Raw genomic sequence first — 9,054 nt, forward strand, 5'->3', positions numbered from 1 at the left:
GAAGACGGCGGGGCCGCCTGTCAGTGGGTGGGCCGAAGGCGACCTGGGCGCCCCAAAGACGGACCTATGGGAGCGGCCCCCCAGGAGTCGGCCGACTCCTCCCAGGGCCCCACGAGCCATTAACCAGATAGGATGGGGAATGGCGATAGTGATCGCCCGATAGACGGCGGCACTGTTGCCACGACCCAATGACCAAGCCTGCATCATCAAGGGTGCCGCTACAGTATCAAGCCTGTCCGTGGGACCCGCCAGTCGGTGGGCCCCAGAAGCCGGCAGGGAAGACGGCGGCCTGAGAGACAGACGACTGGGACCCGCGCCCAGCCGAATTACTATTGTACCCCTGGGGGTAGGCCTATATAAACCCCCCGGGGCACCCATGCAAAGGGTTCGGACCTAGATAGAGATAGACCAGATAGCACAGGGAGGAGAGAGCTAGCCTTGCCCTCTCCTGCCTCCCGAAACAGCTCCAGGAGCACCATTGTAGCCACTTTGCTTTAGTGACCATGCGGAGACCCCGCAGAGCAGCAGTAGGGGTGTTATCTCCTAGGAGAGCCCTGAAGCTGGGTAAGTTCCGCCGGCGTGCATGTCTTTGCCTCATCCCGCTTCCAGGCACCGGTGACGTTCTACTCGCTCCCACCATGATAAGCCATCCTTTGGCATATGTCGTACCCAACCCCCGACAAAATGGCAAATTATGTAAATGCGAGGGAGATGGGTTTGTGATGGGTACTTGGTATGTCTTGACTTGAGCGAAGACCTCCCGGGCAACGGCGCCAGAAATCCTTCTTGCTACGTCTTGAGCTTGCGTTGGTTTTCCTCGAAGAGGAGAGGGTGATGCAGCAAGTGTAGCGTAAGTATTTCCCTCAGTTTTGAGAACCAAGGTATCAATCCAGTAGGAGGCTCCTCAAAAGTCCCACGCACCTACACAAACAAACTGAGAACTCGCAACCAACGCAATAAAGGGGTTGTCAATCCCTTCACGGCCACTTGCCAAAGTGAGATCTAATAAAGATAGTAAGATAAGATAAATATATTTTTGGTATTTTATAATATTGATGCAAAAAGTAAAGAAGCAAATAAAATTAGATTGAAAGCAAATATGATAAGAGATAGACCGGGGGGGGGCATAGGTTTCACTAGTGGCTTCTCTCAAGATAGCATAAGTATTACAGTGTGTGAGCAAATTATTGTCGAACAATTGATAGAAAAGCGCATAGTTATGAGATTATCTAGGCATGAGCATGTATATAGGCATCACGTCCATAACAAGTGGACCGACTTCTGCCAGCATCTACTACTATTACTCCACACATCGACCGACTCCTGCCTGCATCTAGAGTATTAAGTTCATAAGAATAGAGTAACGTATTAAGCAAGATGACATGATGTAGAGGGATAAACTTAAGCAATATGATATAAACCCCATCTTGTTATCCTCGATGGCAACAATACAATACGAGCCTTGCAACCCTTTCTGTCACTGGGTAAGGACACCGCAAGATTGAACCCAAAGCTAAGCACATCTCTCATGGCAAGAAAAACCAATCTAGTAGACCAAACCAAACTAATAATTCGAAGAGACCTGCAAAGATAACTCAATCATACATAAAAGAATTCAGAGAGGATTCAAATATTATTCATAGATAAACTTGATCATAAACCCACAATTCATCGGATCTCGACAAACACACCGCAAAAAGAGTTTACATCGAATAGATCTCCACAAGAGAGGGGGAGAACATTGTATTGAGATCCAAAAAGTGAGAAGAAGCCATCTAGCTAATAACTATAGACCCGTCAACTCATCGGAGGGGCAATGATGTTGATGTAGAGGCCCTCCGTGGTCGGTTCCCCCTCCAGCAGAGTGCCGGCAAAGGCTTCAAGATGGGATCTCACGGATATAGAAGGTTACGGCGGTGGAAATTGTGTTTCGTGGTGCCCCTGGATGTTTTCGGGGTACGTAGGTATATATAGGAGGAAGAAGTACGTCGGTGGCCGCCCGAGGGGCCCACGAGACAGCGGGGCGCGCCCTACAGGGGGGGCTCCTATCTTGTGGTTTCCTCAGCAGCTTCTTGACTTGCACTCCAAGTCCTCTAGGTCACGTTCGTTCCAAAAATCACGCTCCCAAAGGTTTCCTTCCGTTTGGACTCCGTTTGATATTCCTTTTCTTCGAAATACTGAAATAGGCAAAAAAAACAGCAATATGGGCTGGGCCTTCGGTTAGTAGGTTAGTTCCAAAAATGATATAAATGTGTAAAATAAAGCCCATAAACATCCAAAAGGGATAATATAATAGCATGGAACAATCAAAAATTATAGATACGTTGGAGACGTATCAGGGGGCTGGGGCGGCTCAATCGGGATCGGGACCAGGTTGGATCCTGTCGGGGCGGGCCGACAATTCAGGAAGTTCGGGAGAGTTCTGTCGGGCCTTTATAGGACTGCTTATTATATATATATATATATATATATATATATATATATATAGTAACACTATTCTGATCCTGGGATCAGAATAGTTATTGACTTGTTCCCGAACTCGACCAAACAAGAAAAAAGGGCCTGGCCGGCCCACCCCCTCCTGCACCACCTCCGCCCGATCCACCCGACCACCTCCCAACGGCGCCACCGGTCCCCAGCGCGTCACCCGCCGCCGCCACCCACTCCCCCGGCCCGACGCGCCTCCTGGCGCCGCCGGACCCTCGCACCACCGCGCGCCGCCGGACCCTCGCACCACCACGCGCCGTCAGACCCCGAAATTTCGCGCGCCGCCAGATCGCCGGAATCCCGTGCGCCACCGAGACCAAGCATCCCAGCGCGACGCCGCCGCCCCTAGATCCCTGTGCTTTGCCACCGGCCAAGGATCCTGCCAGGAAACCGACGACGACAGCAACAGTGCATCGAAGCTCCACTTCACGGCGCCGCCAAGTGCCTGCATCCCCGCGCGCATCCAACCTACGGTGGGGCTCCCGCCTTCCGCCTCCTCCTGGCTGTCCCCTCCTTCTCGCTCCTTCCGCCTCCTCTCGATGGTGCTCCACTGCCGCAGCACCAATGGTGCTCGTCGCCGTTACACTCCGGCCGTTCAACTTCGCGGCGCCTGTAGGTTCACAGCCGCAGTGTCTCCTGAGTACCGCTGCTGCCATGCATCTCACCCCACTAACACAACCTTGCCCCGATGTACTGCATCTCAGTCAAACCCAACATCGTCTATGTTTTTATCTGAATGCGAACAGGAGGAGCTGGACTATGTAGAGCAGAACAAAATCTTCTTCCTAGAGATCTCGGCGATGACAACAAAGACGTTGGAGGATCCTGGGTGGTGAGCCGGCTCTATTTTTCTATGAAAAATGAAGTTAGTATGGCTCAGAAAGAAGAACGAGTACATGTCAACTTCATTTGGCATTTTCAAGTCTCAGTACAAAAAGACCGTTCAGAAAAAGAAGAATTTGTCGGCTCCTCCTCTTGTTTGATGTTCTGGTGTTTAGTTGTTTGCCGCTTTTTTCTCACTAATTTTGCTCAAAAAGTTCCAGAGTCCTATGTGCCACTGGTGATCGCTACCCGCGTGAACATAGGGAGGAAGAAGGTCACCATCAGGCAGGGGAGAAGATCACATGAGGTGCAGAAAGAAGGTCAGGCTTCAGAACGGTCAGTATGATATTAGTGTTGTTTTTGGGGTGCATTTCCACATGGGGATGCAATCTCACTTCCCGTGTATGTTTCTCATCGTGTGCGTCCGACCACACGTAAAACTGCAGGGTACAAACGGTCCTCGCCCGTGCCATTGGTGTGCCTGTCTCCCCCGAATGAGCAGTAGCGCTTATGTGTAGCTCTCCGTCTATAATTCTCTCTCCCTGTTTGTGTTTATGCTTTAACCTTTGAAAACAACTTAATGTATGAATTGCACCTCTATTGCTGATGCGTGTACAATTGTCTCCTAGATGAAGCTCAATGTGTAAAAAATATGGTAGTTTGTTTCAGTGGACCTCACATATTTTGGTTTTGTGCGTATGAGACCTGATTTTATTGTTCGTGTTAAATTTAGAAGAACACTTATCCGAGAAAAAAAACAGTTCTCTCTTACTGTTATAGAGTATGCAAAAAAATGTGGTACTGTTAGAAGTTCTACTTCATGGCGTTCCATAGTTTGGAAAACGGGTTTTTTCATGGAGCTACAAACCTAGCTTTTTATAATAAGAATGCCCAAGTAATTCATATATGAAAACCTCAAGAACTTTGATGGAGAAAAAAATGGTAACGCAAATAAAACATAAACATTTTTTAAGAAAAAACATGTAAAATTCAAGCGAGAAGTTCATCTTTTTTAAAAGAAAAGGTTCACAACAAGAACAAAAGGAAAAAAAAAGTATCACGACACAAAAAATCAAAAAGTTTCACTGCATGAAACATAACAAGTTCGGAAAAATAAAACAACGTTATGTTTTTTGAGTAAGATTAACTGGTCCATCCAAAAAAATTATGAAAATAAAAATTCATAAAAAAGGGATTCAGTGCTTCCAAATAAAAAACTTGATGTTCAAATTTAAATAACCGAGAAGGTCAATATTTATTAGAAAGTCAGGAAGGTGAAACCAAAAATATAGTGTAGTTTAAAATGTTTTTGAAAAAACAAAATTTCCCCGTTTCTAAAAAACCTAAAAAGTTTAAGTTAAAATAACATAGTAGTTTAGTGTTTGTAAAAGAAAGCATGGATTTCTTTAGTTCCTAAAGAATAAAAACCAAGAGGTTCAAATTACGATAACACAGATGTTCGATGGTTATATACCATGAAGAAAAACAATCTTCAACTATAAAAGTGTTAACTTGAGAAGTTCAAATTTGCTAAAATAGAGAGTTCAAAAAAAATGTTATCGCTATACTAAAAAATATTCCCATGGATTTTCCCATTATTGAAAAAGGATAACCAAAAAGTTCAAATTAAAATAACAAAGCTGTTCAATATTTGTAATAGAAAACATTTTTTTCATGCTTTTAAAAAACCCTGAGAAGGTCAAATTAAAGTAATAGAGCAGTTCAAAAATAGTTTATAAAAACAGATTTTTTTCCGTTTCTAGGAAAAACCTGGAAGTTCAAAATTATAAAATGAAGTCGTTCAATGATTGACTTCTAAATTTTTTCGTTATGAAAGGGTCAAAATGTTATGTTCGGGAAGGTCAAGTATATTACAAAACTAGGATTTTCTCGTTACTATTAGAAACAAACCAAGAAGTCCAAATTTGAAAAATAGTCCAGTTTGATTTTTGTAAAAAAATTAGATTTTCCTTGTTACTAAAGAATAAAATGATGAAGTTCAAATTAAAATAAAGGAGTAGTCTGATGTATACGAAAAACTCAAATTCTTTCCATTCTCTATGGAAAATAAAAGCATAAAGTTGAATTAAAAAAAGTTTGGTGATTATTTAAAAACATATTTATTTCTAAGAATAAGGCTAACAAGTTCAAATTACAATAATAGAGAAGTTTGGAGTATATAAAAAACTCAAATTTGTTACAATAAATTAATGTGCACCTCCACGCATGGTTCAGAATTTATATTGTGGGACGTCCGACCTCCAATTACATGTTTTTAAATGGCAAAAAATGACGTCCGACCTTCAATTACATGTTTTTAAATGGCAAAAAATGACGTCCGACCTTCAATTGTGTGTAATTCGACGTATACACAAAGATGTGACAGAAGTTCATAGTGAAAACAACGAGAATTTCAAGTACTGCAAGGAATGCATTTCAGGTGAGAAAAAAAGTATAGAAAAATAAAAGTTTAAAAACTTTGTTGAAATAAGTTCAAGGTTTCTTTCCTGGGGAGTTCAAAAATTCTTGCGAGAGAGGTTCACCTTGTATTTCCATGTTCGTTTTTTTCCGTATAAAAATCGAATACAATTCTTTACTCAAAATATAAAAAGGTGAAGTTCAAATTGAAATAACAGAGAAGTTCAGAGTTTATTAAAACCTAGGATTTACCTGTTCAAAAAATAAAAACACAATGCCATTTTTTGCAATTTTAAAAACAACTCATAAATGAAAAAAAGGTTGCTAGAAGTTCAAGTGCTCGGTTAGGAAAAGTTCAAAAAATTCTTCTGAGAGAGTCTCGTCGTGTATTTAGATGTCCAAAAATACATTAAAAATGTTTTTTTTGTGTTTTAAAATAATTCTCTCAAACCAGAGAGAAGTTCAAAGTGATAACAACCGGAAGTCCACGTACTACATGGTGTGTATTTCATATAAGAAAAATATAATAAAGTGAAACAGAGTGAAATTCAAAACAGACATGCCCCAGAAGTTCAACTACTTCACGCAGTGCAAAAAATAGCACGTCAAAAACAGAGTGAAGTTCAAACAGACATGCCCGAGAAGTTCAACTACTCCACGCAGTGCATTTCCATTCGCGATGAATGCAGAAATCATGATCTCGTCGTTTTCTAATTTACTTCAAAACGACAGGAATATCATTTGTGTAAGTTCAAGTCCTCGGTCGGAGAAAGTTAAAAAAATATTGTGAGAGAAGTTTGTACAAAAAGAATATCATTTGTGTAACATTGACGAAAATGGATGGGAAAATTACAAACAAAAATATGTCACAGAAGTCCAACGTGAAAACAGCAGGAAGTTCAACTACTACACTTAACGAATTTCACAAGAAAAACTTTTAATACCGTCGCGAGTATGAAAAAATGATCAACACGAAAATATTGCGTGTTTCTAGTAGCTTTCCATCGGTATATCACTTGCTTAATTCTAGTGAGCGAATGAAGAGCTATGAGCAAAAAAAGCACGTGAAAAACAGAGTGAAGTTCAGGCAGAACTACCACAGAAGTTCAAGTACTTCACGCAATGCATTTTCGACGAACCTGTTTCGTGATAAAGGCAGAACGAGTGATCTCGCCGTTTCTGAAATTACTTAAAAATGGCTGGGATTCAGAGAAAACATCAACATGAAAAAGTTTCGCATTTTTTGTAGCTTTTCAATAGTATATTATTTGCCCCGTTCCGATGAAGTTTGTAGAAATTACGGCGAAAATACGTTTTTAGGCATTTTCAAAATCAACGTAAAACCGTAAGGAATTTGGAGAAACAATATATACCAAAAAGTTTTGCATTTTTTCAGGCTTTCCAACGCCATATCATTTGCTATGTTCGGACGTATGATTAAAAAAATATCGAAAATACAAACTTGGTAGAACTTGTACCGTTTTCTAAATTACTTTTAAACCATTCAAAATTAGAAAAACTTACAACATGAGAAAAAAGCGCATTTTCATAAGCTTCCAACGCCATATCATTTGTCTCAATTGGATTAGGCGTTTGCGAAATTTTACGATTTTCCACATTACTCTTTAACCATATGGAATTAGGAAAAACTTTCAGCATGTGGAAGGAGCGGTTTTACAGCAGCTTTCCAACGCCATATTATTTGCCTCATTCCGATAAACGGTTTAGGAATGCGATCGAAAATACGATTCACATTTTTTGTCTGAAGAAAAACGATTTTCAAAACTGCTCTTAAACCACTTACATTTTGCCAAAATTTTAAGTTAGGTCATGATACTGGTGTCCACAGCTTTCTAACGGTATATCGAAAGCCCCATTTGGGCAATGTTGACGGAAGTTCAACTTAGCACTAGGGGAAGTTCAGGTCGAACAAATCAGGCAGTAAAATTGCAAAGAATGCAATTTCATCACGACCCGAGAGCAAAATCCACCAGCGAGCGAGATTTCTATTTAAAACCGGTATTTAGTTGATAAAAAACCTTTCTAAATTACACTAACATCATATAGAACACTACTAACCAGAATAATTCGTGGGGGAAGCCACGGTCACAAAGATAGCCCGAAGGTCGGGTTCGTACAGAGGGAAATTCAGGCGCGTGTACAAACAAAAATACGTCACAGAAGTTCAACGAGAAAATAGCATGAAATTCAACTACTACGCTGAATGAATTTTAGATGAAATACTTTTAAAATCGTCGCGAGTATGAAAAAATGATCAACACGAAAAAGTTGCATGTTTACAGCAGCTTTCCATCGGTATATCATTTGCTCAATTCCGGTGAGTGGATGGAGAACTAGGAGCAGTGGATAGAGATATACAAGAAAAAAAAGCACGTGAAAAACAGAGTGAAGTTCAAGGTTTCATACCGAGAAGTTCAAGTACTTCACGCGATGCATTGTTGGCGAATCTGTTTCGCGATAAAGGCAGAACGAGCGATCTCGCCGTTTTTGAAATTACATGAAAACGGCTAGAAATCAGAGAAAACTATCAACATGAAAAAGTTTCGCATTTTCCGTAGCTTTTCAGCGGTATATTATTTGCGCCATTCTGATAAAGTTTGCAGAAAATACAGTGAAAATACGTTTTTCGCCATTTTCGGAACTGACTTAAAACCGTAAAGAATTTGGAGAAATAATACATACCAAAAAGTTTCGGATTTGTTCATGCTTTCCAACGCCATATCATTTGCTGCATTCGGACGCACGGTTAAAAAATTAGCTCGAAAATACGAACTCGGTAGGACTTATACCGTTTTCTAAATTACTTTTAAACCATTCAAAATTAGAAAAAACTTTCAAAATTAAAGAGTAGCACATTTTTATAAGCTTTCCAACGCCATATCATATGCCTCAATTGGATTAGCCATTTAGAAATGACGTTGAAAATACGAACTCGGCTGTTTGGTTTGTGAAATTTTACGTTTTTTTAAATTGCTCTTTAACCATAGATAATTAGAGAAAACTTTCAACATGTGGAAGTAGCGGTTTTGTAGTAGCTTTCCAACATCATATTATATGCCTCATTCTGATAAACGATTTAGAAATGCGATCGAAAATATGGTTCACATTTTGTGTGTGAAGAAAAAACGGTTTTCAAAATTGCTCTTAAACCGCTTACATTTTGCCAAAAAATTAAGTTGGGTCATGATACTGGTGCCCATAGCTTTCCAATGGTATATTGCAAGCCCCATTTGGGCAATGTTGGCGGAAGTTCAACCTAGTTCACAGGGAAGTTCAACGTAGTACTAGCGGGGCAGGTCAGGTTGT

General features: G+C 40.8%; 1 long non-coding RNA gene across 1 annotated transcript; it reads left to right on the plus strand.

The window, feature by feature from the left end:
- The first annotated feature begins 2,582 nt into the window (after positions 1-2,582).
- LOC119367709 lies at positions 2,583-3,915 on the plus strand. Its single transcript, XR_005176410.1, has 2 exons — positions 2,583-3,645; positions 3,756-3,915. It is a non-coding gene; the product is annotated as an uncharacterized LOC119367709 (long non-coding RNA).
- Positions 3,916-9,054: the final 5,139 nt, after the last annotated feature.

Source organism: Triticum dicoccoides, chromosome 2B (genome assembly GCF_002162155.2).
Source record: "Triticum dicoccoides isolate Atlit2015 ecotype Zavitan chromosome 2B, WEW_v2.0, whole genome shotgun sequence".
Classification (NCBI taxonomy): Eukaryota; Viridiplantae; Streptophyta; class Magnoliopsida; order Poales; family Poaceae; genus Triticum; species Triticum dicoccoides.